General features: G+C 41.2%; 1 long non-coding RNA gene across 1 annotated transcript; it reads left to right on the forward strand.

The window, feature by feature from the left end:
• Positions 1–3,300: 3,300 nt before the first annotated feature.
• LOC111951192 (uncharacterized) lies at positions 3,301–4,616 on the forward strand. The gene is made up of 4 exons (XR_002875569.2): positions 3,301–3,869; positions 3,952–4,072; positions 4,170–4,243; positions 4,438–4,616. It is a non-coding gene; the product is annotated as an uncharacterized lncRNA (long non-coding RNA).
• The last annotated feature ends 4,058 nt before the right edge of the window (positions 4,617–8,674 follow it).

Raw genomic sequence — 8,674 nt, forward strand, 5'->3', positions numbered from 1 at the left:
CAAAAAGTAGATTGTTGTAACATCCTGTGCTGGCCCCATTGTCATATCCATTCTGGATTCTGAGTGGTAAAATCATAGCTGAAAAATGCTTCTATGTATGTGTATACATTTTCCGCCAAGACAGAACTGCCAAAGGGGGTGGAGTTGCAATCTACTGCAGAGACAGCCTGCAGAGTTCTGTCACGCTATCCAGGTCTGTGCCCAAACAGTTTGAGCTTCTACTTTTAAAAATCCACCTTTCCAGAAATAAGTCTCTCACTGTTACCGGTTGTTACAGACCCCCCTCAGCCCCCAGCTGCGCCCTGGACACCATGTGTGAATTAATTGCCCCCCATTTATCTTCAGAGTTTGTACTGTTAGGTGAACTAAACTGGGATATGCTTAACACCCCGGCCGTCCTACAATCTAAGATAGATGCCCTCAATCTCACCCAAATTATAATGGAACCTACCAGGTACAACCCCAAATCCGTAAACTCAGGCACCCTCATAGATATCATCCTGACCAACCTGTCCTCTAAATACACCTCTGCTGTCTTCAACCAGGATCTCAGAGATCACTGCCTCATTGCCTGCATCCGTAATGGGTCCGCGGTCAAACGACCACCCCTCATCACAGTCAAACGCTCCCTAAAACACTTCAGCGAGCAGGCCTTTCTAATCGACCTGGCCCGGGTATCCTGGAAAGATATTGACCTCATTCCGTCAGTAGAGGATGCCTGGTTATTCTTTAAAAGTGCTTTCCTCAACATCTTAAATAAGCATGCCCCAATCAAAAAATGTAGAACCAGGAACAGATATAGCCCTTGGTTCACTCCAGACCTGACTGCCCTTGACCAGCACAAAAACATTCTGTGGCGTACTGCATTAGCATCGAATAGCCCCTGCGATATGCAACTTTTCAGGGAAGTTAGGAACCAATATACACAGGCAGTTAGGAAAGCAAAGGCCAGCTTTTTCAAACAGAAATTTGCATCCTCTAGCACAAACCAAAAAGTTCTGGGAAACTAAAGTCCATGGAGAATAAGAGAAGCTGCCCACTGCACTGAGGCTAGGAAACACTGTCACCACCGATAAATCTATGATTATCGAGAATTTCAATAAGTGTATTTCTATGGCTGGCCATGCTTTCCACCTGGATACCCCTACTCCGGTCAACAGCTCTGAACCCCCCACAGCAACTCGCCCAAGCCTCCCCCATTTCTCCTTCACCCAAATCCAGATAGCTGATGTTCTGAAAGAGCTGCAAAATCTGGACCCCTACAAATCAGCTGGGCTAGACAATCTGGACCCTCTCTTTCAAAAATTATCCGCCGCAATTGTTGCAACCCTTATTACTAGCCTGTTCAACCTCTCTTTCGTATCGTCTGAGATCCCCAAAGATTGGAAAGCTGCCTCGGTCATCCCCCTCTTCAAAGGGGGAGACATTCTAGACCCAAACTGTTACAGACCTATATCTATCCTACCCTGCCTTTCTAAGGTCTTCGAAAGCCAAGTCAACAAACAGATCACCGACCATTTCTAATCCCACCGTACCTTCTCCGCTATACAATCTGGTTTCTGAGCTGGTCATGGGTGCACCTCAGCCACACTCAAGGTCCAAAATGATATCATAATCGTCATCGACAAAAGACAGTACTGTGCAGCCATATCCATCGACCTGGCCAAGGCTTTCGACTCTGTCAATAACCGCAATTCTCGGGCCGACTCTTTTCTCTGTATACATCAATGTCGCTCTTGCGGCTGGTGATTCTATGATCCACATCTACGCAGACTACACCATTCTGTATACTTCTGGCCCTTCTTCGGACACTGTGTTTAACTAACCTCCAGACGAGCTTCAATGCCATACAACTCTCCTTCCATGACCTCCAACTGCTCTTAAATGCAAGTAAAACTAAATGCATGCTCTTCAACCGATCGCTGCCCCCATCTGCCCACCCGCCTAGCATCACTACTCTGGACGGTTCTGACTTAGAATATGTGGACAACTACAAATACCTAGGTGTCTGGTTAGACTGTAAACTCTCCTTCCAGACTCACATTCAATCTCCAATCCAAAATTAAATCTAGAATCGGCTTCCTATTTGCCAACAAAGCATCTCTTCACTCATGCTGCCAACATACCCTCGTAAAACTGACTATCCTACCGATCCTTGACTTTGGCGTGTCATTTATAAAATAGCCTCCAACTCTCTGCTCAGCAAATTGGATGTAGTCTATCACAGTGCCATCCGTTTCATCACCAAAGCCCAATACTACCCACCACTGCGACCTGTATGCTCTCGTTGGTGGCCTCAATTCATAATTCGTCGCCAAACCCACTGGATCCAGGTCATCTATAAGTCCTTGCTAGGTAAAGCCCTACCTTATCTCAGCTCACTGGCACCATAGCAGCACCCACCATTGCACACGCTCCAGCAGTATATTTCACTGGTCACCCCCAAGCCAATTCCTCCTTTGGCCGCCTTTCCTTCCAGTTCTCTGCTGCCAATGACTGGAAGAATTGCAAAAATCACTGAAGCTGGAGACTATATCTCACTATCTTTAAGCATCAGCTATCAGAGCAGCTTACAGATCATTATCATATTTTATTTATTTATATATATATTTTGTTTGCCTTCACCTCCCTTATCTCACCTCACTTGCTCACATTGTATATAGACTTATTTTTCACTGTATTATTGACTGTATGTTTGTTTACTCATGTGTAACTATGTGTTGTTGTATGTGTCGAACTGCTTTGCTTTATCTTGCCAGGTCGCAATTGTAAATGAGAACGTTGTCTCACTTGCCTACCTGGTTAAATAAGGGAGAACTAAATAAATCATTGCCCTGTACGTAGCCCATCTGTAAATAGCCCATTCAACTACCTCATGCCCATATTGTTATTTTTTTTATTTAATTTTTTTAAATAGCTCCTTTGCCCACAATATCTCTACTTCGCACATTCATCTTCTGGCATCTCACTCCAGTGTGTATTTGCAAAATTGTAATTATTTCGACACTACGGCCTATTTATTGCCTTACCTCTCTAACTTACTTCATTACACACACTGTACCATAGACTTTGTATTGTGTATATTGACTGTACGTTTGTTTATTTCATGTGTGACTGTGTCTGTTGTTCTGTGTCACACTGCTTGGCTCTTATCTTGGCCAGGTCGCAGTTGTAAATGAGAACTTGTTCTCAACTGGCTTACCTGGGTTGAATAAAGGTGAAATAAAAAATAAATAAAATACTGTATGTGGGAATGTTCTTATGTCCGTCTAATTGTAGTGTTGGTACATGCATGGAATATTCCTCAACTGCATATATCATAAATTGCTATTGCAAATAGAAGTATTATGTTCAACAACTGACATTTTCAGATATTATTTTGACAACCACACTTTGGTGCTTACAATTCATTCTCTATTGTCATAGATTTGGTGGGCACTGTCACCTGTGATCTTTGTGATAGGACTTTCTTTAAGCACGTACTGATGAAACTGTCCCTTAATATTTTTTTCTTAAAGTCTACACTCTGATAGGGTTGGATCCTATATGCTACTTTTATTATTGTCCTGTAAATGGTTCAGTGCCTATAATTTAGGCTGTGTAGACTGGGGCATAAAGGAAATTACCTCTGCTAATAAATTACTACTAGATTATAGTGATAAAGAAAACAGTATACACATTTGGCTTGTGTATTCATTTGCCTATAACTAATCATAATTCCATTTATTTTTACATAAAAAAGAGAATACTTCAAAATGAGAAGATCCTGCCATGGAAAAGACGACTGGGCGGACATAAAGTGTAAAGGAGGGGAAATAACTCACCACATGCAGCAGGACACCTTCAGCTGTGGGGTCTTTGTAATGCAGGTTTGATAGTTATATTTTCAATAATGAATGGTTAGCTGTTATGTGACAATTAGGTAAAAAACAATTTTATTTTTTGGTGTAGATGGCCAAGGAAGTTGCACAGAACTTCCCCAACATCCCCTCAAAAAAATTGATATAGAACCTTCAAAAATACATGGAGCAACTGTGAAAATAAATGGCTGAGGATATACTAAAAATGTCTGGTATGTAATTACGTTTAATTCAAAGTAAATGTAAATTCTTTATTTTTATGTAGTTGTGTGGGACAGCCAAATGTTCAGTTCATGCCTATGATTTCAGAGTTCAACAAAGCCAACAACTGCTTCATGTGTGCCACTGATAAAGAACCTGGATGTGGCCCAAAGACTGACTGGGTTAGTAACTTTATTTAATATGTTTATAATCTTTTGACAACAGTGACGGCATGTAAGACAATTTATGATATAACAATGGATGGCTAATTCGTCATACTGCATTGATATTTGATTGTATTTATAACGTGTTACGCTTTGTTTTGTTTTGATTGAATGTTTTGCATGCCAACGGTGGTTCCATGTGCTGTAACTAGGAATGAAGACAAGAGTTCAACAGAGTAGAGAACACAAACTGGAGGTGCTGTCTTTGTTGTTGAAAATGTATGCTATACCAGATCCACACTGAAGAGGCTCTGAAATGTTCAAACACCAGGAATAAAGAGAAAGTTAACACTGTGAAATGCTTCATACTTATTTGAGGTTAAGTGTCTGACGTTGGAAAAGATTAAAGGTCTACAATTTCTGTTTAATTTGTCAATATTACATTTTTATTCATGGATTTACTGGCCACCATTACTGTGGTTACATGTTCAGTATATGTTTTGACCAGCAAACCCACTGCAGCCTACCTCACTAGCTCACTCTCCATCCCTTCTTTGGACAATTAATAGCATGACTCTCGTACTTTGCCCTTTTCCTTTATGGTTGATATTAACGATGAAAGGAGATGCTATCTGTCTCTCTCCTATTGTGTACTGCTGTTAAAGACTGGAAAAATAAAATAAAAACGGAAAATAAGTACTTAGAACTACCAATTATTGTAGATAAATATTAAAGAAAAGGGTAAACACAACACTGGACTGAACCCCCTAATTGTCAAACTAATATTAATGTACAACAATATAGAAAATACAGAACTAGAGGTAATGCAATATGGGTGTATATCCACTGCATGCTTCTTAGGTGTGTAATTGACATGACCAAGGAGCTATTGCAAATTTGAAACTATGAAAAATGTACATTACACCGTGTGATTTTACAGTACACAAACAAGAGTGCAATATAGAAGGGTAGTCAGTGGACATTAGGTCACATGACAAAGGATCTATTGAAAATCTAAATTTTGAAAAATGTATGTAAAACCATGTGAGATGAAAATAGACAAACTAAAGGGTGTGCAATGTGTGTCTATGTCATCGGGTTAGCTACAACCAGTTTTGAACGTGTAAGGAGTAATGGTTAAAGAGCTATTGAAATTTGAAAAAATTGATTTGTCACTATGTTGACGGTCCCTAACTGCTGTTGGTGGACGTAAGGAAAACTACAGGCGAATATCCATTGAATATCCAACCTGAAACTGTCTTTACCTCGGTAATCTGAAGATGGTGCTGGCTAAAGCTAAAACTGGAGAGTGTAGAGAGTATAGGGATATTGTTATCCACGTTGGCACCAACGATGTTAGGATGAAACAGTCAGAGGTCACCAAGCGCAACATAGCTTCAGCATGTAAATCATTGTCTCTGGCCCCTTCCCAGTTAGTGGGAGTGATGAGCTCTACAGCAGAGTCTCACAACTCAATCGCTGGTTGAAAACTTTTTTCTGCCCCTCCCAAAAGATAGAATTTGTAGATAATTGGCCCTCTTTCTGGGACTCGCACACAAACAGGACCAAGCCTGGCCTGTTGAGGAGTGACGGACTCCATCCTTGCTGGAGGGGTGCTCTCATCTTATCTACGAACATAGACAGGGCTCTAACTCCCCTAGCTTCACAATGAGATAGGGTGCAGGCCAGGCAGCAGGTTGTTATCCAGCCTGCCAGGTTAGTGGAGTCTGCCACTAGCACAGTCAGTGTAGTCAGCTCAGATATCCCCATTGAGACCGTGTCTGTGCCTCGAACTAGGTTGGGCAAAACTAAACATGGCGGTGTTCGCCTTAGCAATCTCACTGGAATAAAGACGACCTCCATTCCTGCCATTATTGAAAGAGATCGTGATACCTCACATCTCAAAATAGGGCTACTTAATGTTAGATCCCTCACGTCAAAGGCAGTTATAGTAAATTAACTAATCACTGATCATAATCTTGATGTGATTGGCCTGACTGAAACCTGGCTTAAGCTTGATGAATTTACTGTGTTAAATGAGGCCTCACCTCCTGGTTACACTAGTGACCATATCCCGCAAAGGCGGAGGTGTTGCTAACATTTACGATAGCAAATGTCAATTTATAACAAAAAAAAACAATGTTTTCGTCTTTTGAGCTTCTAGTCATGAAATCTATGCAGCCTACTCAATCACTTTTTATAGCTACTGTTTACAGGCCTCCTGGGCCATATACAGCGTTCCTCACCGAGTTCCCTGAATTCCTATCGGACCTTGTAGTCATAGCAGATAATATTCAAATTTTTGGTGACTTTAATATTCACATGGAAAAGTCCACAGACCCACTCCAAAAGGCTTTCGGAGCCATCATTGACTCAGTGGGTTTTGTCCAACATGTCTCTGGACCTACTCACTGCCACAGTCATACTCTGGACCTAGTTTTGTCCCATGGAATAAATCTTGTGGATCTTAATGTTTTTCCTCATAACCCTGGACTATCGGACCACCATTTTATTACGTTTGCAATCGCAACAAAATATCTGCTCAGACCCCAACCAAGGAGCATCAAAAGTCATGCTATAAATTCTCGGACAACCCAAAGATTTCTAGATGCCCTTCCAGAATCCCCCCGCCTACCCAAGGACGTCAGAGTACAGAAATCAGTTAACCACCTAACTGAGGAACTCAATTTAACCTTGCGCAATACCCTAGATGCAGTCCACTCCTAAAAACCAAAAACATTTGTCATAAGAAACTAGCTCCCTGGTATACACGAAATACCCGAGCTCTGAAGCAAGCTTCCAGAAAATTGGAACGGAAATGGCGTCACACCAATCTGGAAGTCTTCCGACTAGCCCTCACTGCTGCTCGATCATCCTATTTTTCCAACTTAATTTAGGAAAGTAARAACAATCCTAAATTTATTTTTGATACTGTCGCAAAGCTAACTAAAAAGCAGCATTCCCCAAGAGAGGATGGCTTTCACTTCAGCAGTGATAAATTCATGAACTTCTTTGAGGAAAAGATCATGATCATTAGAAAGCAAATTACGGACTCCTCTTTAAATCTGCGTATTCCTCCAAAGCTCAGTTGTCCTGAGTCTGCACAATTCTGCCAGGACCTAGGATCAAGGGAGACACTCAAGTGTTTTAGTACTATATCTCTTGACACAATGATGAAAATAATCACGGTCTCTAAACCTTCAAGCTGCATACTGGACCCTATTCCAACTAAACTACTGAAAGAGCTGCTTCCTGTGCTTGGCCCTCCTATGTTGAACATAATAAACAGCTATCTATCCACCGGATGTGTACCAAACTCACTAAAAGTGGCAATAATAAAGCCTCTTTTGAAAAACCCAAACCTTGCCCCAGAAAATATAAAAAATGATCTGCCTATATCGAATCTCCCATTCCTCTCAACATTTTTTGAAAAAGCTGTTGCGCAGCAACTCACTGCCTTCCTGAAGACAAACAATGTATACGAAATGCTTCAGYCTGGTTTTAGACCCCATCATAGCACTGAGACTGCACTTGTAAAGGTGGTAAATTACCTTTTAATGGCGTCAGACCGAAGCTCTGCATCTGTCCTCGTGCTCCTAGACCTTAGTGCTGCTTTTGACACCATCAATCATCACATTCTTTTGGAGACATTGGGAACTCTAATTAGTCTACACGGACAAGCTCTGCCCTGGTTTAGATCTTATCTGTCAGATAGATATCAGTTTGTCTCTGTGGATGGTTTGTCCTCTGACAAATCAACTGTACATTTTGGTGTTCCTCAAGGTTCCGTTTTAGGACCACTATTGTTTTCACTATATATTTTACCTCTTGGTGATGTCATTCAGAAACATAATGTTAACTTTCACTGCTATGCAGATGGCACACAGCTGTACATTTCGATGAAACATGGTGAAGCCCCAAAATTGCCCTCGCTGGAAGCCTGTGTTTCAGACATAAGGAAGTGGATGGCTGAATTTCTACTTTTAAACTCGGACAAAACAGAGATGCTTGTTCTAGGTCCTAATCTGACAATTAATCTTGATGGTTGTACAGTCGTCTCAAATAAAACTGTGAAGGACCTCGGCATTACTCTGGACCCTGATCTCTCTTTTGACGAACATATCAAGACTGTTTCAAGGACAGCTTTTTTTACATTTACGTAACATTGCAAAAATCAGAAACTTTCTGTCCAAAAATGATGCAGAAAAATTTATCCATGCTTTTGTCACTTCTAGGTTAGACTACTGCAATGCTCTACTTTCCGGCTACCCGGATAAAGCACTAAATAAACTTCAGTTAGTGCTAAACACGGCTGCTAGAATCTTGACCAAAACCAAAAAGTTGATCATATTACTCCAGTGCTAACCTCTCTACAATGGCATCCTGTTAAGGCAAGGGCTGATTTCAAGGTTTCACTGCTAACCTACAAAGCATTACACGGGCTTGCTC

This window comes from Salvelinus sp. IW2-2015, linkage group LG23 (genome assembly GCF_002910315.2).
Source record: "Salvelinus sp. IW2-2015 linkage group LG23, ASM291031v2, whole genome shotgun sequence".
Lineage (NCBI taxonomy): Eukaryota > Metazoa > Chordata > Actinopteri > Salmoniformes > Salmonidae > Salvelinus > Salvelinus sp. IW2-2015.